At 47.0% G+C, this 23012-nt stretch overlaps 1 long non-coding RNA gene across 2 annotated transcripts in view; it reads right to left on the bottom strand.

The window, feature by feature from the left end:
• Nucleotides 1-20422, bottom strand: part of LOC306838448 — a 29368-nt gene extending 8946 nt beyond the window's left edge. Inside the window, exons 1-3 of one of the 2 annotated variants that reach the window (XR_013781085.1) lie at nt 20165-20422; nt 7276-7345; nt 6959-7057 (exon numbers count right to left, since the gene is read on the bottom strand). This is a non-coding gene — a long non-coding RNA (uncharacterized lncRNA). Of the gene's footprint in view, nt 1-6958; nt 7058-7275; nt 7346-20164 lie in introns of those variants that run through there. The other variant, XR_013781084.1, reaches the window with a different exon arrangement.
• Between the last annotated feature and the right edge of the window lie 2590 nt (nt 20423-23012).

Here is a 23012-nt window from a genome sequence, read left to right as displayed (position 1 = left end):
CCTGCACGCTGAATGTAGATCACTGCTGCTCCGGGTTGTGACCTACGAACTTGAGGGCACTTTTGGCCCAGAGGTTTTGTTTGTGAGCTCGATGGTCATCTTGCCCGGTTGGGTTAAGATAAGTCTAATCAGCAGAACAGAAATCTTTTCAGCGCTGCCATGACCAAGTGGGAGACTCCATTGATAGCCTGTTAGATGTGAAGCCGCGTCTGTACTAAGTCTGAGCTCGCCGATAAAGAGCTACAGCTGCTGTTGTTCCAGCCGTTTGATTCCCCACTCCAGCTTTGTCAAACCGGCCAATAAAAATCAGCGTTCATTATTTTCTCTCGGGCCATATGGCGGCCTCGGACTTAATCTGCACGCAAACAAACGGGGATCACCTCGTGTTTTATGCATGTCTGCTACGCTGAAGAATATCAAAAAGACTTTTGGATGGAGCAGATGTTCACCCAGAGGAGCTGATATATAACTAGGGCTCTGTTGTCACGACAACAGTACCAGGCCACTATTGGTAACCTTTCGTTGAGTTTTGGCTGTTGGTTTACACCTCAGACTGAAATCGATTCTATATGCAGGCTGAGGTTGTCCCTGGAGCAGCCTTAACGCTCTCCAGCATGGCCCAGGCTCTGGTCCCACAGTGGTCTGTTTGCCTCCCAGTAGGGGGGACTGGTGGTAGCTAACACTTCCACTGCAGCATGTAAAACCTCTAAAAGCAGGGAAAGAGAAGTCTCCTCCTCTATGAAAACATCAGTGATCAACCCTCGAGTTGAAGACATGTATAGAAAACTACCAGCAGACGACTCCATGTTTAGTGGAAACATTTAGTGCCCACCTTCAGTTCCATACAGACTCAATCCATCTACAGTAAAAAATCCATGCATTTTTTTTTTTTATTCTTCTGTACGACACTTTGGTCAACTGGTTGTTTTAAAGTGCTGAACTAATAAAGTTGGATTGAAGTGGATTAGTCACCTGGACCTAACAATATGTTCCTCAAAAGTTTTTAAAAGACCAAAATTGCCATTTAATATTCACGTTACGAAAAAATAAAAAAGTAAAGAAAAACATTCACGTAGAAAATGTGGCGTGATAAACGGAAGAGAAATATTTGTAAAGACTTAAAATCTGTGTAGTTCAACATGAGTCATTAGTGAGCAGCAGCAGATGTGAGTGGGTAAAACAGGAAGAGGTTCTGGTGCTGCCATCTGCACGGGAGGCTTGCTTTCAATCACACAAGCATGCTCATATTGTGCTCACACACACACACACACACACACACACATCCTGTGCACAGTGCAGCCAGCATCCAGCCAGCTGTCTGTGCAGACAGTTCATAAACTCCACGCCATGTGACTCTCCGGTCAAACAAACAAGACAGAAATCAGAACAAACAGAAAGCACACTACATAAATATCCGAGGACCCAGTGAGTCAAACGTCAGCCGCCCTGCACGTGGCCTCCGCCCACACAGAAAAACCTCTATTACAAGCAACGGTGGAGAGACGGGGAGATGAAGCGAGCGATTAAAACTCTGTGGTCAAACCCTCTATCCGCCTGCCCTCTTTTATCTGACGTAAAACAGGAGGAGAGGGGGAGACATCAAAAGAACTTTCTGTCCAGGTGTAGATTAAAAGCGGTCTGAGCAGGTCGTCAATCATCCCTCGCTCTCCACATGCACCCAAACTGAACTCAAAGAAGAAGAAGGGCATCGCAGAGAACGCAAAACATGGTTCCTTCTGTTCGGACTGCAGTGAAGAACCTAAAAAAAAAGCTGCACATGGCAGACAAGCCTGCAATTGTTGTTGGCTTTCAGTGCAGCTTAGAGTTTGTCTTTGAGATATTTCCAGCACATTGTTCTACGATCATACATGGCAGCCATCTGATACAGGCGACACAAACATACCATGGACAGCAGAATAAAACCACACAACTCTGAATGTAGCAGCTTCATGTGGTCTCGTTTTGCAATGGCTATTTTGGACATGAAGGGGAAAAAAAAAGTTGAATAAACTTGAACTTGATGTGCCGAACTCTGGAACAGCTGGAGCTCCCCAACCTTCAGCGAGGTGCTGTGCTGGATTTCTGCTTTATTGATGTGTAAAATCTCACCTCAAAGGGGCGAGGACATCAGCGAGGTTGTTTGCTCGATAACCTCCCTTCAAGTTATTCAAGCTGTCGAACAAATTCCCTGAAATGATCCCTGGAGACACAGAGCTCCTTCAGGATGACACCACTGCCTGTTTACATCAGTGTCTACAGAGCAAACAGACTCAGAGACAGAGAAAGCAGCGTGTCTCACACAGATCTGGACTCGGGGAATCATCATCTGCTGAATCCTTGAACATTGAACAGAGCAGGCTCCGTCTGCTCTGAAGCTCTGGAGGCACCGTCAGAGATTGTTATCAATGAAAACCATGAAAAGTTATTTCCACTTTAATTATTGAACGCAGTGTTTGCTGTTAGGTGTGGGGGGGTTCAAGGTTTCTTCATTGGCACCTAAAAAGGTTGATTTGTTCTTATCAGCAGCAAGGAAAAAAAGGTTGTACACCTCTGGCCGAGCGGTCACTCCCCATGTGAGGAGCCTGTGGTCCTGCGGGTCAGCGGGCGGCCCGGGTTAGAGTCCAGCCTGTGGCTTCTACACCGAGTATGGTGCCTGGGCTCCTGCTAAATCCACTAGAGACAATAAGGCCTTTTATTTGTATTTTAAAAAGTTTGACACATTTCTGTCATCATATCAAGTCTGACTAACCTGTGGAACCCTTCAGGCAAAGATTTATAAATGATTGGGATTTAAGCATTAAAAGAAATACTCCACTACGCACCCTTAGTTCACCCATCTGTAGTTATGAAAAGGAATCCCATATTCTGAATCAATAAATCATGGAGGTGTTGGGGTTTCCCCTCAGATGTGTGTCTCTGATGAATCAATAATACGGCCTCTTTATTCACAGCTTCTACACTGTGTTCCTGCACATGGAGTTCACTCATGGATCTGCGTCGTCGCAGCTTGAAGCGGTGCTGTGCTTGCTGCAGGGCTCGAGTGTGAGGTGCTGACTGAAGATCCCAGGATGCTCCTCCGCGACTCTTTGACGTTCCCTACAGCTGACGCCCTCTCAGCGGGTCTCTCGCAGAAGTCTCCGCTCTTGTAGCCCAGCGACAGAGCAGTGACGCTGGAGATGAGACGAGAGTGGATCTGAGGCTCTCAGACGAAGCGCACGCTCGTTCTGTGACACGATGGTTTACATCAAGTGGACAAAGAAGGCCGTGGGGGGAGTCTGAACCTGCTGCTGACAGTGTGTGACGTGTCCCCCGAAGGTTTAAGACTCTGTACGAAGCGGAGACAGGCCACATACACTACAGAACGTCTCGTGACAGCAGGAAGTGGTTCCACGTCAGAGTGCGGTCAGCAGATCTCTTCATTAGCTGGAAGAAGAAAAGCCTGCGGACAAACACAACAACAGAAAAAAACCCCACCAGATGTGTCCGTGTAATGGAGTGGAGCTTAACTATAGGTTCATTAGCTGCTCCACTTCCACCCACAGACTGCTTCTCCTGCCGTCACACAGACCGGCACACACTGCTGCAGCCATTACTGCTGAGGGGAGGAGCACAGAGCAAACCCCACTCAGGGAATAACATGTTCACAATACGTCTGTCCATATTGATCAGGATTCATCACAACACACAGTGTGATCATGCTGCCAGTTTAGAGAGCATCATGATTATCAGGGCTGATGAAACCAGCTGATTTGTAAGTAGGGGCGGAACGATTCACTCCTGATACGATCCACGATACTCAGTTCACCATTCATCTTACAGAACGACACTCAAAAAGATTCCTTTCATTTTTTCATGAAAGCACCAACGCACCTCGTAATCTCTTCAGCTCTTGCCGTCGTTTGGGTGAGCGAGTCTACAAACCGGCTTGTTATTACGGCTTCGCAGTTGCCGTGGAAACGGCTGCTTGTTACAACCAACCGCCTCTGCTCCACAGCTGCTGACGCTCACCATATTACTGCGATTCATTTGTCAGAGAACCGATGTGAAGCTTGACACCTTTAAATCCATTTTTAACTGCCGTGAACTTTAGTCGATGGAAACGCCACAAATTGTGTGCCGTCCGGAGACGAACAGCTTGGTGAAAACGGGGCTTAAGTGAACCTAGACTTCCCTCCGTTTTCCAGCTCCTCCTGGATGTTGGAGGAATCCCAGGATGAGTCTGCGGAGGGCGCTAAACAGCGTGTTCTGCAAATCCCCAAAATGAAACCAAGAAACTCAAGAGATGGTTTCAAACCTCTGAGTCAGACAGTTAAACCTTTACATCTCTCCGAACCACATTTTTACCACGATCCAGTGTTAAAATCATTCACCCACAGCTCCTGATGACAACATTTACTACAGGCACATCTGAATGAGTCCAATGGCTGAAAATGATTGTAGCGACAGAATATCTGTGTCTGGGATGATGTGAGCGTAATCACCACGGTGCCGTTTAGCTCTTCCTTCTGCACCAAGCAGAGACTCTCACAGAGAAGTGCAAGCATGAAAACATGATTGGAATCAGTGACTCATTTTCTGTTTCTCACCAGCCTACAATACCACCCACCCAGCGAGAGCGCTGAAGCACTCACACACACGCTAACAGACACATCTGCTCCATGTTCCCACAGTAAGGCGCTTCTCCATGTTCTCGTTCTGCAGAGCCGCTTCTTCTGCGGCGGCATATCTTCCATGTCACCGCCACCTCGCCGCCCAGAAGAATCTCTGCTGACTCACGAGCAAAAAGTGTGACTCTCCCCCCCGACATCAAGCCGCTCTGCTGGCTCCTTCTCCGAGCAGCGAGACATGTCGAAGAGGAAACTGGAGAATACGTATTAAAGGAGCTATTAGTTCAGTGATGACTGAACACACTTGCTATGAATGTCGGATGCTCAGCTGACTCTGGTTTCCTGGAAGGTTTCCTTGTTCAGCTTGCTTCCACAAACGCGTGATGAATTGTAGCCTAGCATCCGCTCCATTTATAGCTGTTTGTCGGCTGCTCGGCTGCATCATTACAAAGTGTCTCCTTTGTGAGAAGGTTCAAGATGTCGGAAGCTGCACTCACTGTCAATAAGAGGCAGAAGCTCCAGACTGAAATATCTTGTCCGCTAATAAACGACGACCAAGTGAGGCTAACAAAATGCCGCAGGACAAAAGCTTCTTTACTTATTCTGTAAGGAAGGCCTTCATGAGGGTTTCAATTCTCACTTTCTTTTTTGCCCTTTGCCCTTATTGATGGGACAGCTGGCAGGAAACAGGGAGGAGAGAGGACGGGGATGACATGCACCGAATGGCCGATTTACGATTCAAACTAATTTCATAGAGGATCACTACTTTACTGAATGAGCTGAAAGGTCACATATTCTCTTCCTCTGAAACCATTTTAAATCAGTCTCAGAGCTCCTCTAAACATGTGTGTGATGTTTCTCGTTGTAAATCCACTCTGATCCTGTATTTGATCATGTCTATAAACCCCTCTGTTTCAGCCCTGCTCAGGACAGGCTGTTTCTGTGTCTGTAGCTTTAAATATGTAAATGAGCTGTGTCTGACCACGCCCCCTCTCTGGAAGGGCTCGGGTGTACTCGGGCTTTCTCGCTCCATGTCCTATTGTTTACGGTGAGAAGGCAGACTCAGAGGGCAGAACAAACACCTAGCTGTGGGAGGGGCTACTGCCCTTTGTGATGTCATAAAGAGAACATCTCCAAACGGCCTGTTTGAGCACACATTTTCTGAAAAGTGGAGCAGGCAGAAGACGGAATTACACAGTGAGCTCTGTTCTGTTCTGACTCTGTCTTAAAGAGGCGAAGCACTCGCTGCTGCTGCCGTTAATCTGACATCAGTGCCATCGTGTTCCACTCAAACCTAGCAGGGACCTGCCGTGCTAACACTTGGATTAGGTTGCAAATGAAACATCTTTCATCTGCAGTCTTATCTCATGCAATGTGTTACACGAAATAAGAAAAAAACCCTCATACAGATCAGAGTGGATACATGACTGTCATTAACCGCTGCAGGGGAGTGTGCGACTGCTGCTGTGTCGGTGGATTAAAGATGGCGGCAGCAGCAGCAGCAGCAGGAACAGACAGCTGGCTCGGGTCGAGAGGAGAAAACATCACTTTAGCTTTTAGCTGGTTGCATCTGCTGCCCTGTGGGTCAACCTGCAACAACAAGCAGCCACATTCTGCTCCACAGCTTCCAGGTACTCACACTGTAGCAGCATGCATGCACATGATGTGTGTGTGTGTGTGTGTGTGTGTGTGTGTGTGTGTGTGAGGGGCAGCAAGCCGGCCTCTGGCAAATGATCTCAACTAGTGTTGGCCAGCTGTGTGTGTGTGTGTGTGTGTGTGTGTGTGTGGGGGGTTGCTCTGTTATCCTTTTGACACACTTCAAAGATTCTTGAGCAGCAACAGAAACGGTGCTACATCGATTTTCCTTTGCTTCATATTAGAATCTATAATAAGGTGAACTAAGAGTAGATGTAGTCCAGCTTTATTGAAAGTGTGTTAACCTTCTGTATCCAGAGGGTGAGGTGTGTGAGTGTGTGTGAGTGTGTGTGTGTGTGGGGAGGGGGGGGGGGGGGGCATTGTCCGTACAGAAAAAGAACAAACTGGACGAGATAATTAAAGTGGGCAGAAAGATAACTGGGGACTAAATACGTCGGTGCTGCATTTGAAACCTGTATTTAATGAAAAAGATCACAGTGGACTCTCAATTCGATTCAACAACTGAAAACATCAGAACTTTTCTTTTTTTTATCTGTCCTGCTTTTCTGGTTCGTGATCATGCAGGGGCTGGAGCTGATCCAGCTGTCACTGGGCGAGAGGCGGGGTGGACGCCTGTCAATCACAGCTGACATTTTTCATCAGAGTTTAGTCGGTCAAAAGGTCACGACTGCCGATCCAGAACGGACAATAATAAACGATCCATCGTTTGTCTAAAGGATCTTCTCTCCTATGGAGCGCCATCAACAAAGACGCTTTTACATTCATCTTCACGCCAGTTTGTCACTGGCAACTTCCTGATCAGCACATAATCAACCCGAGACAGTTACAACATCGACGTTACACTTCTGATTACGTGGAGTTTCAAACAAGGTGTGAGAATGAGCGTGGGGTAAAGTTCAGACAGCTGCAGTAGAATAATGTGTTAGCTTGCTTTGTTACAGGTGACAGTGTGTGTGTGTGTGTGTGTGTGTGTGTGTGTGTGTGTGCGTCCGCTGGAGCGTGACAGTCTTACCTCTTGTTTTTTCAGCGTGTCACGATTTTATTTCCTCCACATCGCTTTGTGCTCCGCCAAAACCGAGGCCCTGCAGGGACGCACAGAGACACTCAATTATTCATCCAAACATTTCATTCAAACAGCAGCGTGCCAGGCGCCGTCATTCACACAAGCCTCTTAACTCATTTTTCCCACAATGCTTTGGGACAATACCAGTGGAGCCTTGTAAGCACCCGTAGCTTCTCTGACCTCCTCTGACGGGATGAGTCAGGGAAGAGAGAGAGAGGTCAAATCGAGCGTCTCACCTGGAGCAGGGTGCCTGTAACGCTGAGAGTAAACAACAGGGGGCGGTCAAGAGCAGACCGGCCTCTCCAGCATGCAGCTGCTGCTCACCTCACAGGTGTGAGTGGTGACACCAAGAAGGACTTCTCTCAGTGCCCGCACTTTGTTTCTGCTGCTTCACCGGGAGGAACTAAACACTGTGTTCATGCGGAGTTTTTCAAACGTTAGCAGAAGTGGAAGAAGTGTTAACAGACACCTGATTGGACAGGTGGGCGGGATGCAGCGGTGTGCTCCAGCTCTCAGCCTGTCACTATGTTGACTGAAAGTTGAGGCTGAGACTGTTGACCCGTTCTTTTCACATCATGTCCAGCCTTCAGAGACCCCCGTCTATTGGGGTCTAAAGGACGAGGAGACAACAGAGGACAATTCTAAAAAGTTCTGTAATTGCTCCAAATAGATTCAGGAATAAACTGAATTCAGACTCAATTTATACAGACAATTATTTCAGGATCACTCTCAGGTAAGTAGTTACATGTAAAATAAAGGAACATCCTGTGAACATGTGCTGAAAGTCAGCTCCTCTTGTTATAGTAATGTTACTGAGGACAGGACAGCATGTCCCTGTTTGAACCTCCAAACGGCCTCACTTTGATAAAAGCTTCCTTAAATAAAACAAGAGACGTAATCTGCTGTCGCTGCTGCTCACGCTCTTCAATAACACACGACGTGAGGACGAGCAAACAGCAGAAACACTGACATGTTGGTGCTCCAGATAAATCTCCAGCAGACACCAGTGGATAAACAGCTCGGGGAGTGACAGCGGAGGTACACACTGCGGTCATTGTGTGGCGGGAGCGCCGGGGTTAACTGCACAGCGCGCCTCCTAACTGCCCTTTATTTGCAGAAGACACACTGTCACTGCTGCCAAATATGTTCAAAAGCCACGAGCTGCTGATTTGACTTTAAAGCTCAGCCTCTCTAATCTAATTTAATCTGTCTGTGTGGCTCTCCTGCTGCCGGAGCAGAGCGGGGAAGAAGGCGGGCGTCGTCGTCGTGAAGGTGACGCTCTGCAGCAGCAGCAGCAGCAGGTTTGTGTGTGGCTGCTGCTGCAGGGGCTTTCTGATGCAGGGTCTGTTATGTGATGACTTCCTGTTGTGGGTTGAACTGGGCCTTCACAGATTGATGTTACGTGTGTTCAAAGTGAGAAGCCCAATCAATACGCACGAAGCACGGCATGATGGGAAACTGCCTGAAAGACACGCGGCACATTGCATGCAGATTGTCAGTGTATATTATCAGCCATCACACACACACACACACACACACACACACACACACACACACACACACCCCCTTTACAAGCCCATGGACCTTTTATTGTATTGATGTATTTGTCCCCTGTCCTCTGTGTGGTTGGTGTTATGTTTGGTCGTCAGCAGTAACACAGATGCTGATCTCTTGATGTGATTTCTCCGTCACGTTATAAAACCTGAAACTCTACAAGCTGGCTCACAAATCTTCGTGAAGCAGGAAACATGTGAGAACACTGTGAGTATCAGGAGAGCTGCACTCCATGCAGATCAACTTGATAGACTTGTAGCAGAGACATGAGTCAGTCCCGTCATCGTCAACAGGATGTTGGTTTTAGACTCAATACTGGTGAAGAGGAGCGCTGGAAATGTTTGTGTGCCATGACACAGAGCACAAACCACATGACCATATCATACTCTACATTCGGTTGAAAAACTGACGAAGACGATGATCATATCATAAAGAACACATCGAAGCAAAGGCAGAACAGACGACGATTTAAAATACGAAAAATCCCCTCATTGAGGAGGGAGGAGGGACCGCCAGTCAGAAACCTCTGTCTCTCTCTCTCTCTGTCTCTCTCTGTCTGTCTGTCTGTCTGTCTGTCTCTCTCTCTCTCTCTCTGTCTCTCTCTCTCTGTCTGTCTGTCTGTCTGTCTGTCTGTCTGTCTGTCTGTCTGTCTGTCTGTCTGTCTGTCTGTCTGTCTGTCTGTCTCTCTGTCTCTCTCTCTCTCTCGGTCTCTCTCTCTCTCTCTGTCTGTCTGTCTGTCTGTCTGTCTGTCTGTCTGTCTGTCTGTCTGTCTCTCTCTCTCTCTCTCTGTCTCTCTCTCTCTGTCTCTCTCTCACTCTCTCCCTCTCTCTCTCTGTCTCTCTCTGTCTGTCTGTCTGTCTGTCTCTCTCTCTCTCTGTTTCTCTCTGTCTGTCTCTCTCTCTCTCTGTCTCTGTCTCTGTCTCTACCAAGTTAGTGAGTTAGATGCAGATCACAGAAAGAAACGGAGAGGAAATGAGAGAGAGAAAAAAGTCCAGGTAATGAGGACAGGAGGACGAGGCGCGATGTGGTTTGACCTTCTTCTCGTCCTTTGAAAACAGATTTCACTGCAGCGAGTAAATCACCAGCAGTGTTCGGATGTTCATCCAGACACTCCAGGGCCTTTTCAGTCACAGGTTGCAGCTCGCCTATTTTTGGTGTCTGCGCGAAGGAATTGTGAGGGCTTCCTAAAATACCGGAGCCGACCTCAGTGTGTGACCGGAACATGTGATTTAAGTCTTCTCCACCAGCAGTAAATTGCCGTTTGGCTGCCTGACATGTCTGCCTCAGCTCGGCGGCGGCTGCCTCCTTCCTCTCTGTCGCCGGATACAGCCATGGCGACGGACTCCCAGCATGCTCTGCAGTGAGTCTGTGGAGCCCCTGGGCCCCGGAGGCAGAGCTGACTCTCTCTTTTCATCAGCAGCCCTCCTCCAATAAAACATAATGGCACAAAGGCTGCGGGCTAAAGTCATTCAGACACACAAAGCTGTCACATGAGCAGAGCAGGCACAACGGCCTCAGTCATCCTGCTGCTCGCTGCTGGGACGAGTGAGCGGGCCGGCAGGATCCACGGAGAAGACTCGGCTCTCATTGTACTGACGGAGGGCTCAGTGGGAAGCAAGGCTGGCACAGCGTGCGCTGAGCTGTTCAGCCAGAGTTCAAGAATCAGGCTCTGTTTACCCCCCAAGTGGACTCACATACGTGTCTGCTGGTGGTGGGCAGCAGAGACATTTTAACACTGCCTCTTATGGAGTTTCATTATGGAAGACTCACATCAGGAAATGTGACCCTATCAGCAGAAGCTCAAAGACGTGTGCACACACTTTCATGGTTTGGTTTGTTTTGCTTGACTCTGGATGTTTCCTCCAGTCAATGACCACACACAGTTGAGTGGACACGATGCAGAGATCACACAGGTGACGATGACAGCCAGGACGGAGCGGTAAAGACGAGACCAATGGACCCCAGCACACACACCGTGAGGCTTGATGATCCTTTATAACACTGACAGGAGTTTCGGTGAAGGATCGGTGCTTTTTCGCCGGTGGCTCAGCGGCAGTGCGCGCGAACCCATGTATTGAGGCTCAGTCCTCCCGCGGGCAGCCCGGGTTCGCGTCCAGCCAGTGGCCCATTTCCCGCATGTCTCTCTCCTGATCTCCGACTCTGTCCACTTTCCTCCCTCTATAATAAAGGCATAAAGGCCAAAACATGTGGTAACCTCAGCCATCAGGTCGGCAGAAGTCCTGCTCTAGTGTTCATCCCTGTGGGGATCGAGACCGAGTCAGGAAGACAAGACCAGCACCGGCTGTAACCGGGGACAACAGTCTAATTATTATGAAGGAATTAGAAAGAGGTGTTGTCCTTCCAAACACTGTGCTGACCTGGGACCATGGCCTGGCAGTGGTGGTCTTGTCTGGTCTTGACAGAGCACAGTGGTAACGTCAGCCGAGCCGGGTCTCTGGTGCTGCCGCTCAGACACGCCGCGCCTCACACGGTTTAACATAAAGTCGCCGTCAGCCACCCACTCCTGGTTCATTTCAGTCTCTGAAGGGTAAGTAGGGCACTTTGCCATTTCAATAATAGCTGCATTTGCAAAGCTTACAGCTGCAGGCTGCAGCCTTTACACGGGTTTAGAGCAACCTTCCAGACTGTGGGTGACTTCAGGAGTGATAATACAGTCTGCTTTTTCTCAAACATTGTCATGGAGTTCATGGTAAAGATATGATGCAACACTAATTCCATCGCCGCTCCCATGAGTCCAGACGGATGAGCCGTGATTGACAGGTCAGGACGGCGAGAGTCTGACTGACACACTCTGCTGAGGAGGAAGAAGAGTGGATTAAAATGGACAATTATCCTCACTGCACATTAGGCTGCAGCTGCACGGGCTCTCTGGAGCCACAGCACATGAGAGAGGGATTTGCCAGGTGATTAAAGCATTAACTGGAGGAAGTGAAAGTGTTTGGTTTGTTTGTTTTTTCCAGATCAAGAGTGAACACTCGGGGATGTCTCGTGTGTTCATTCGAAGGTAGGAACATGACCTTCCTGAGAGACCCGGTGGAGACGAACGACTGACAGCAGCAGCAGAAGGCGTCAGGTGTGTGCAAACACGTTGTTTGAGTGTTAGAGTGTTAGACAGGATAATAATGGCTCTCCCAATGCTAGGATCCTGCCTTAGGTGTTGTAGTCTGGACCAAGACACTCAGGGGTCCAGACTGAAACAAGAACTAGAGCATGAACACCAATGAAAAGCCTTCGTCTTGTGTCGCTCACTGAGACTGAAACACCGGGATAAAAATCTTATGACAGAGTCAAAGTTCCTTGTTGTTTCAGAATGAGGCGTTTTCCTCAGTGCTGGTCTCGAGTTTAACCCAGTCTGACACCGAGACAAGACCGAGTAAAGAGTGCATTTGGTTCCGACACTCGTCATAATAATCGGAACATGTGCAGAAATCGGCATGAATCTAAACCCTCGTTACACGCTGCCTTTAGCGGGCCTGAAAACGCCCGAGCCTCTCATGCACCGAGGAGGTCGTCGGCCGTTAGTCCTCGTTGGACCGTCGGTGAGCGGTCGTCGACCAAGTCTTTGCGGCGTGTCCGGCTCTGCTGCTACCGGTCAGCCTTTTTTGTGGCCGATCCAACATGTTGAATCTGCGTTAGAGGACGAAGAGAAGAATATCTCTGATTGGCTGTTTGGAGGTTTCATTTTTCTCCATCTTGACGCAGGTTCGGGAAACCGCCCTGAACCTGCTTTGATTCATTTAGAGCAGTTTCTCCTTATTTGTTGAACCCGTTTCTTCTTTCCTTTTGCCACTAAAGGAACCAGGGCTGACGACCTAAGAGCAACGTCAACGGATCATCGCTGGCTGCTGGCACAGAGTCATTTCCTGTCCAGCACGTGCAGAACGTACGTGGTGCTGGCTCGTGCTCGGAGATGTGAGGCGACGACACAGGCAGCTTGATGTGTCAGTGACTTTATACAACAGGTGTGACAGAAAGCTGTTTGTCAAAAGGTTAGCCCACATGCTAATAAAGGATATTAGAGAGTAAAGTCCTGCGGGGAAAAAGAAAAGCTCTTCTATTTGATGCAGTTCTACCTGATACTCAAGCTTCAACAATGCAACCTGTACGGAGGCTTCCATTCAAAGGCTCTATTATCATAAGAGGAAGGTTTCATGTGAGCAGGAATGCCTCGGCTGGCTTTGGGGCTTATTCAATATGTGACAGATCATTCTGAGGATAAAGCTGTGTGACGGTGGAGGGACGCCCAGGTCTGGCGTGCCAGCGTGACGCCGCTGCCAGGATGAGCGATCATCTCCTTTGTCAGCGTTTCACAGCTGCATCAGCAATGCAGAGAAATGACGCTGCACAGAGCGAGCGAGCGGAGCGCAGAGGGCAGACGGGTTCAGGAGACGGTGTGCTGCAGTGGAAATTGGCCCTAATGGAGGCTCTTGGCGTGGAGTCTGGCAGATACTTCCTGAGATGAGATGAATCGAGGTACAAACAGACTGAAATCTGACTGCACGGGGCAGAATCAGAAAGAGCATTGAAATTCACAGAGACCTTAATGGCTGCTTTGCAATGCAGATTTTCTAAGGGCAGCATCCACATGCTGCACAGGGAGGCTTTGTTAGGACAGAATATGTCCTTTGTAACCCACACATGACATTAGACACAGCTGGAGAACCAGCAGCAACTGAATCATGTATGAAAAGTGTCTTACAGTCAGCGCTTTGTTCTTCACCTTGGAATACAAACAGTGGTCATGAGTGGTAAACATGTCATTAATATATAAGGCAGCGTGGGGAGAAGCTTTGTTTGTGTTGCTCGTCATTCAGCGGGGGAGAACACCCACGTGACTGTGAGTCGTGTCTGGTATGCAGAGAGCCCGAAGACGCTCCAGCGACGCCACATGGGCTGCTTCCACATCGCTCATCGGATTCAGAGAGACCAGGAGGACGTGACAAACTGGTCTCAAGTTTGTCTCTTCCTGTTACCTCCAAAGGAGAAGAAGAGATTTAAAGGAGCAACCAGTGAGATATCTGCGGACTGAGACGAGGACGCTCTCGTCCTCTGTGATCAGACATGAAGGAGACGTGCTGTGTTGAAGTGCAGCCAGCCCTACTTCTAACGTTACATTCCCAGTTTAATCACAAAGTGTCAGAGTTACATCACACATCACTCTCGATTGATTGATTCATGTATTGATATTTAGATCCTGATATCAGTCGGCTGATATTGAAAGTCAACCTGGTTTGACTTATGAGTCCAAAAATGTTTGTACACTACAGCCTCACACACACACACACACACAAGGTTCCTGGTTCAAATCCTTGCTGTTCCCCCTGAGCATGCATGGGTTCTGCACTAATATCTGAATATCCTGTCTGACACACGCTACCCACAGGGTCATGAAGATTGATGCGATAAACATGACGACGGACGATTTTTAGAAGCTAAACTGAACGGCGAGCTGTAAAAACAGTGCTGTGTCATCATGTAAACTGGATGCTTAACTTTTCTATGACTAAATGTTAGAAAGCCCAGAGCGAGGCGTCAGTCTGCTCGTCTTCTGCTCTGACACACACACACACACCAGGAAACCTGTTCAAGACAGGCAGAATTCAAAGAGCTCTGCTCGGCTTTTATTCAGCACGAAGGTTTTAAATATAGAGAGAGGCGCTCCAGTGCACTATTGAACTTCTGGATATAGGCTAAATGGACTCCAGAGCTCAACGGAATTGGAGAGATTAGGACAGAAAAAGGAGACAGATTAAAAAATGGGGAAAACGTTGAGCAGGATTTACGCCTGGCCTGTGCTCCAGATGTAAATGAGGATTCTTTTCAGGGTAAATGAAGCCACACTCAGCCACCGCTAACTGCTCATTCAGAGTGAGCGCACACACAGACGAGCTGTGGCAGGTGGAAGTGGCGGGCCGAGAGGGGATTATGTGAGATGTTATCTGTGATGCTCCTCCAAGCAAACAAACAGCTCGGCTTAATTGAATTCCTTTGAAGGAAGGCCCCGCAGACGGACATCTCCATGGACCCTGGCTGACACGCTTTCATGCTGGAGTATCGCTTTCACACATCGTTTCCTTCCTGCAACAATGAGCCGGCAGCACACGCCTGCCTGGCTCGTGAACATTCCTGTGGTTTTGATGACGCCGCTCGATGGCGTACGAGCGTAAAGAAAGACGGCGAGGGTTGTTCATGAGCAGAACATGCGCTGATGACACTGAGAGGCTGCAGGGTTCAGAGGTGATCATATGAGCCCCCCCCCCCCCCCCCCCCCCCCCGTCACAGTCTGCTTCAACATTTACTCATCTGTAACAAGAAGTTTGTTTGAGCCCGAGAAGTACGTCACGACTCAGCCACCAAGTGCAGGGAGAGGAGGGAGACACAGTTCAGCGTGACACAAAGGACGACACTGTTGTGCTGACGTCCTGACCCCGGAGGTTCTGGCGTGACGCTCAGCACAAACGAGCGGCTGACTGCCGACGTAAACGCAGGAGGTAGAGCCCCCGCGAGCTCAATCTGAGGACGTGAACTCTTGGATCTATGTTTACTCATTCACGTGAAAACGCTCAATTCTACAGGGATGATTTACTTTGTTTCCAACAGCAGTGCCGACCATCCACACACCGCTTGGAAAGGTGGGTCTCTCCGCTATCCAACCGAGACCCACCCGGGTCCTTGTTCCCTGTCAGACTGTGTCTGTGTTTAGTATGCATGATCTCTCTGTGCACTCGCAGGTTACCTACAGTCACTCAGGCTTCTTCCCACAGTCCAAACACATGCTGCTTGGGTTAACTGCTGGCTCTAAATTTCCCGTCATGTTCGTCTCTCTATCAAGCGCCACGACCGTTGAAGCTAATCTGACCTGGTGGCTGAATGTGGTACTGCATTGGGCCAGCTTCCATCAGGAAGGACACGTCTATCTGTCTGTATTCAACATGGATATGATCTGCAGTGCAGGTAGAAATACACAGTAAATGAAGTGACAACGTCTGACCCACGGTCTGACGCTTCACCAGCGTTAGCTTCAAAGTTAGCTGTAGCTGTCTCACGCTAGTAGCTTTAACAAACTCTCTGAACTGAAATCTCTCCGCACCGCTTTAAACACCACTGACATCCGTATAGTGGTATCAGTGCCGTTGTATCCACGTAGTTTTACGACTACGAATACTTAAAGACGCCATCGGACCGATGCAGAATACTGGTATCGGTATCGGGATCGGGCCATCCCCACTGGTTAGTACTTGTCTCTCAACAGGAAGCTCCGGAAGACACTGAACGTCTAACTGCTCCCACTTTTACGCCAGCAGGGTGTGAATGGATTAGCACTTTACGAAGCAGCATCCTCCATCCGTGTGGTGAAGGGGTGAATGAGCTTTGAGTCGTCTGGAGATGTGTGTGTTTCAGCCCGTGTGTGAAGCATGTCTCATTAACAGAGTGTTAAAGAGCATATTGCAGGTTAAAAAAAAGTGTAAATTAACACTTCATGTTGTCTGATAAGGGCTGTAGAATAAGTACATCAATTTTCTGTATGTTCTTCAACACATAAGTGCTCTAATTTAGAGGAGAAAGTGGCTGTTTTTAGCGTAGCTGTTTAGAACTCGCTTTTTTTCAACAATGCGTCATATGACGTAACATAAGGGAGTCGCGTTCTGTCACTCTGCTTTGATCGGCTTTATGCATGCGTGTATGAATGAATGAATGAAGTCATTTCACCCTCATGTTGTGTCCCCTTTCATGCTCCCAGATGACAGTTTCCTGTTTGGAAAGGGAGCACAGTTCTGAAGTGACAGAGATTAGAGGTTTACATGAAGTTTCAAACTGACGAGGATTACAGCCTCGACTCCAGCTCTGTGATTGGAGGACCAGTGCCAATCGGAATATAACAACAAACAGTGGCATCAGGAACGATGTCGACGTTCGAGAAGCTCGTCGGTGTACACAAGCATTCATCAAAGGAATAAAAAAAAGGATGAGTGAGGTTCACAACAAGCAGAGTGAACAGACAGCATCACCTTTTGGGCACTTCACACATTCTCAGACCGGCTTTGAAGACGTTCAGACGGAACTGTAAGAAGCACCCACGAATCGTCTCCATGACAACGCTCAGACAGCTCCTCTTCAACTTCAGTAGAAAAGATTTATTTTGAAAATCCTGGCAGTTGTTGCTGCTTCCTGTTTGTATGTGGAGTCAGGACAAGATGTTTCAGGACTCGTTTAATTGTTGAGGCTTTTTTAATTAATCATTGATATTACTGGTTTGCTCTTTGAATAAGAAACACAATGCGATGACGAGGTCGCTGCAGCTTTGTGATTGGTCTCAGTTTTCAGATCGCTTCAAAGTGCACCAGTGTTTGGTTGGTCGTTAGTGACAACACGATCTGGACCAAACAAGGGAAGTGAACCAGGAAGTAGCGGGTTTTGGGGATGATCATCTGCAATCGAACAGGTTCGCCAATCATGGCTAACGTTAGGATTGCTAACAACACCAGCCTTCAGTCCTACTCGCAGGTTAACGTCCACGTTCTCAATGAGGTCACACTTCGCTCCGGTTGATGTGCCTGTTTCCGCTGACACAACCCACATATGACTTCATCTCCATTTTAAAGATCAAAATACTGTCCTGTTGTTTACCGCTGGGTCACAGTGCAGCATTAGACCGGATCAGACTAGTTGCACCTTTTCCCCCCTGAATCGAGTCCACCAGACTTCATATGTGAAGGAGACCTCAGGGAGCCTTCTTTCACTTTGTCTACCTCGTTATATTCTCTGTGTACTGCTGTCCTTCCATCCTCACCTCCGTGTGCCCGACCAGCTCCCTCCTGCTGTGATGAACACCACAGAGAACAGTCACAGAATGAGAAGCTGTTTAAAGCTGTCCGTCTGAACACCGGCGACTTTGATCAGTGAAACCAGGCATGCCTCCTCCTTTTTGTTTAGCTCTGAGAATAAAAAGAAGAAGCTCCGGACCGATAAACGTTTTTTTCCCTCCCTGTAAGAAACCAGGAGTCAGACGAGGACATGTGCAAAACTTCACTGAACTTATACGTCTGCTCTAACCAAAGCATGAACGTTAGCTTCTCTTTAATGGGTATCTGTCATCTGCCATGTTGGTACAGATAAAATAAAACACTTTCTGTATAACCTTTATTTTCTTTACATTGATGAGCCTCATGCTAAAACTGTTTAGTTCCTTTGACATACGTGTGTGTACCTTTTCAAATCACATTTACCAAAGGTGGACTCCAGTACATGCGGAGAAACATCTCAAAGACAGTCAACAGAAGTGAGAAGCACCTGAGCTAGAAGTGGTGTCATAGCAACGGGTCTGAATACTGACGTCAATGTCATATTTTAGGTTTTTTCCTTTTTAAGAAATAAGAAAAAAGTTCAAAATGTTGCTTTCCTGCTTTGTCATTTTTGTGTACTGAGTTAAGATAGATGTGAGAAAACACATTTAAATGATTTTAGCATCAGGCTGCAAAGTTACATAATGTGAATCAAAGGGAGGCTCTAAGTACGAGCTGAGTGCGCTAATCTGAAGACTGACAGTGCAGTTGTAGTTTTTTTTTGTTTTGTTTTTTAAAATCGGGTCTCAAACTGTCGTTCACACATTTTCAAAGGTTTACTCCAAGTGACTAAAAAATTAAGCTACAGCTGAATCCTGCAGTCCCTCGAGTGTCCACTAGAGGCTCGTTGCAGCAGCACAGGAAGTCACATACACACCCATTCTGTTGTTACAATAGAAATAGGTAAACCATGTGGTGCTGGAAATATTTAAGGTAAAGTACTCAAGAAGACAAATTCAACATGTTACACCTTTAATTCCCTAATTTGTAATAAATGAAACTGTGTGTCTAACTGAAGTTAACAGTTAAAAACAACTTATTTTTCAAAGAAGTAAGAAAATAGTCTGTTGGAAAAGATTGACGTTATGTCAAGTTGACATTAAGTGACTTTTCACGATGCTCCACTTTTCAGCCGCAGCTCCTGAACGCAGCGCGCCGACACTTCAAATGGTGGTAAAACAAATCGTGTTTGTCTCTCTGATGCAGAAATCTTTGGATTGGGTCGGAGAAATTCAGCTTTTAAAGACCCTCTGAAGTGAGAGAATGTGTGGGAAATCACACATCACAGTAAAAGTTTAACTCTGTCCTCCCTTGAAAGCAAAGCTAAAATGAAAGCATAACATTTGGCACATCTCACTGTCTGTCACATGCTGTAATAAGTAGAGGGGTGTGATGCTGATGCCAAAGACAGACAGAGAGAGAGAGAGAGAGAGAGAGAGAGAGAGAGAGACTGTGGCTGGCAACATTAATCCAGATGCACAATAGGTGGAACGAAAGTGAGCAGTTTAACTTCTAACGGGCTGAAAGAAAGGGATGTAGAGAAGCCCGTCAGCGTGTAAAAGGTGATGAGCTCATTAACCTGTAGTTATTGATGAAGAGAGAGAGAAAGTTCTCCTTCAATGTGAGCATACTCGAGTGATGAACTAAACAGGAATCATAGCCAACATCCTGCAGACAGATTGCATTCAAGTGAAGCCAAAATGCTTCATCTGCAACCTTCCTCCATGTGGAGGAATGCAACCTGCTCCTTCAAAGTTCACTGTCTTCAACTACTGCATGCAAACAACCCAGAGAGAGAGAGAGCGAGAGAGAGAGAGAGAGAGAGAGAGAGAGAGAGAAGGAGGGAGAGAGAGACCCCTGATAGTCATGTGACGTGGTGTCCTTCATCTGACTCCACAGAGCATCAATAGGTGATGCTGATGATGGTGAGGGGGGGGGGGGGGGGGGGGGGGGGGGGGGGGCAGGAGAGAGAGAGAGGACAGGAGGAGGTAAACAACGGAGCAGAGGGTCTACAAAACCAATGCGTCAAGATGCATTTAAGGATCAAACCTTCCTGTGTGACGCTGACCGTGGGTAACCTACTTGTTTAATTAGCTTTGGGTGCTGTTTCTTCATTAAGCGGGCTCAATGCACGTTGCAGCTGTGTGCAGGCTATTTAACTGAATCCATGCACACAGCCAGCATATCGTTATTAAGAAGACAGAAAGGAAGCCGACGCCTCACTATAGCAACCATTTCCACAGAAAGGAGGTCCAGCCAGCTAACAGGCCACCTTAGCACCTTTGGGTTAAAAAAACAAACAAACAAAAAACCTTCATAAAAACAAAAATACCAAGAGAAATCAAAGTGATGCATTCGGCTGCAGAAACACAAGCGGGCTGGATGATGTATGTGTGTATGTAAAAAAACAAACGTCTTACCAGTTTAAACGCGTCTAATAACCCGCAGCACTGTAATCCATCTCCGTTATGTGTGAATCCTCTGACGGGAGTACCGGGAGCACCGGGAGGAACGGGAGCGGAGCCCAGATGTCACCGTGCTGCTCGCTGCTGTGCGTGTGATGATGATGATGATGATGATGGCGTTAGAAGCTCTGCAGGGCCACAATGAAAACGCTGCTGCCTTTGAGGACTGTCGGAAAAATCAGAATCACTTTAATAGTGTTCAATATTCAGGGAAGCGTCAAAACAATGAAGGAAAGCTGCCAAGAAATGTGCAGCTCTGGATGTAGATGAGAGCAAGATTATTTAGCATCAGAGGATGGAAAAAGAGATAGGAGATATATATTTCTTATTTCATTTAATATTACTCTAATTTCCTGCGTTTTCCTTTTTTCCTATTTATGATTTCAAAAAGCATCATTTTTTTAAAATAAGAAAAATATGTCGCTATTTCCACTTCCACAACTATACTGTACCGACTGAAGTCAAAAAGTACAAAATAAATATCTTGTGGAACAAGATCTTAACTTTTTGTAAGGTCTCCTTGATTTCCGAGCTTTCAAGTATTACGTGAAGTTCACACAGCGGGCCGTGTACTTTGACTGACAACACGTAGTCCAATCAGAAAAGAGCAGAGTATTGAGTGGGCGGGGCTCTCATTAATGCGTTAAAATGTGCGGATTTCTTTGGATATTATTTAGTTTCTTTGAATATGGTGTCGAGCAACGAGTTCAGAAGTATTTTAAAAAAAAAGATAATTAAATTAGTGAAGTCTAAGAGGGGTTACATTGTTTCTATAGAACTACAGAAGCTGCCCAGCTTCACTTTTATTGTGATATTTTTACAGTTACGTTTCCAATCAAATAATACGGACAATAAAAACATCTTGATATAATTTTTTCTGTCCATCAGGAAAAGTCGTGCCGCAGTTTGTTGAGTTGTATCTCCTCTAATAAAGTGACAAACAGCTGTTTCATGTCTAACATGTGTTTGGGGTTTAACTCAACGCTGGACCGCCACCTTGTGTCTGCGTGAAGAACTGCACCCTAATCTTATCAAACAGGAAGCTGACTCGGAAACATAAAGTTACTGTTAAAAACGAATTAAAGGAGCTGTTTATCTAGTTTCCATCCTTAAGCCTGATGCTATTGTTCCTTAAAATTCATAGGATCAAGCTTTGGACTGAAGAGGAAGAACAAAAGAAGGAGTATTCAAAACTCTGCTACAGTGTTTAATGTTAAATATCACCGCAGTCTGTTTATGTTTAAGATTAATACGGAGAAAAAGACCTTGCTACTGATATTGAGGACACAGGATGTTCCCAAATGGATTCATAAAGTACTGCCCATAAAAGATTAGGGGTAGCTCAGTCTCTGGGACTTGGGTTGGGAACTGATAGGGTCAAGTCCCAATGCAGACCAAGTCTGGAAATTGATTTGGTAGTTGGACAGGTGTCTGTTCACTTCTTGAGCACTACCGAGGTACATAACAAATATACACTGTCTGCTATTCAAGTAGACTCTGTGAAATACAATCAAATAAAAACACCAGGGGGGCACAGAGGTTAGTGTGCACATCCCAAAGACGGAGGCTATAGTCCTCAACATAGGCTGCCCAGACTCAAATCCAACCTGTCCTCTCTCTCTCTTCCTGATTTCCATTTCTATCCTGTCCTGTCTCTCCAATAAAGGCACAAAGAGCCCAAAAATAAATCTTAAAAAATAGAAGAACAGCAACCTCCATTATTAAAGTGTATAAGCTCATGTTGAAGCTGTTGTGATGAATTGGCCCTGTTTGTGCTGTCGGGACGAAGCACACTGAGGTGCTCCAGTCTCTGCGGCCTGACCTGATCCTCAGTTTACTGAGGCCACAGTTGCTGTCTGGCGTCTGCAGACCGATGTGTCAGTGCTGACAGCCCCGCAGCCCCCCTGCTGTTAGCTCCCCACAACTCATAACCTCCAGCTGCTCATTACTTGACAGGACAGAGTCACACGCTGACCATAACTCGTCCCGTCAAGATGAAGAATATCAGCAGCTTCATCACGTTACACATGACTCTTCCCCTCTGTCACGAACTTCCAAACTAGAGTCCCTTTGTACCTTTAAGAAAAATCTCTTTCATGAACGCTGAAAACCTGAAATAAGATTGATTATGAAGACGATTGTTTAGGTGGTGATAATATGTAGGATGGTTTTGATGCAGATTAGAACTCTGAAGAACAGCTGTCAATGTTGTGCCCCGCCTCTGGTCACTTCCTGTCAGCACCTGTCTGACTTAAAGCAGTTTGTTTGTGCTTACTGATGTTTTTTTTCCCACTCCAGATTCTTGCTTGTGTTGCTCTTACTCTCTGATAGACACCATTGTTGGAAAAAGAATGCTAAATGAATTGGAGAACACAATACAGTGGGATGGACCCTTATCTGCATGTCTGGACCAAATCCACACACAACACCACGTACATTTGCAATGCTTGTGAAGTTGCTTTGTGGTGGTTTTTAATGTTTTATAAAGCCACCTCCAAGATAACACAGAAACGTCTTCTGCCTGCTCCACTTTTCAGAATGTGTGCTTAAACAGGCCGTTTACAGATGTTCCCTTCATGACATCACAAAGGGCAGTAGCCCCTCCCCCAGGTGGGTGACCCTCCCACAGGTGTTTGTTCTGCCCTCTGAGTCTGCCTTCTCACTTCCAGACTTAATGTCAACTACATGAGCACAGACGTCAACAGCGCCGTGGATTACAGCTCTGAGGAAGATTTGAGTTATATTGATGAGGTTTTCATCCAACTTACTGCAGCACAATATGTCAGCGCCGTATTCTGGCTTC

This window comes from Symphodus melops (genome assembly GCF_947650265.1).
Source record: "Symphodus melops genome assembly, chromosome: 1".
NCBI classification, from domain to species: Eukaryota; Metazoa; Chordata; class Actinopteri; order Labriformes; family Labridae; genus Symphodus; species Symphodus melops.
Note: the sequence above shows the minus strand (reverse complement) of the source record. Positions and strands in the feature narration are given on the sequence as shown.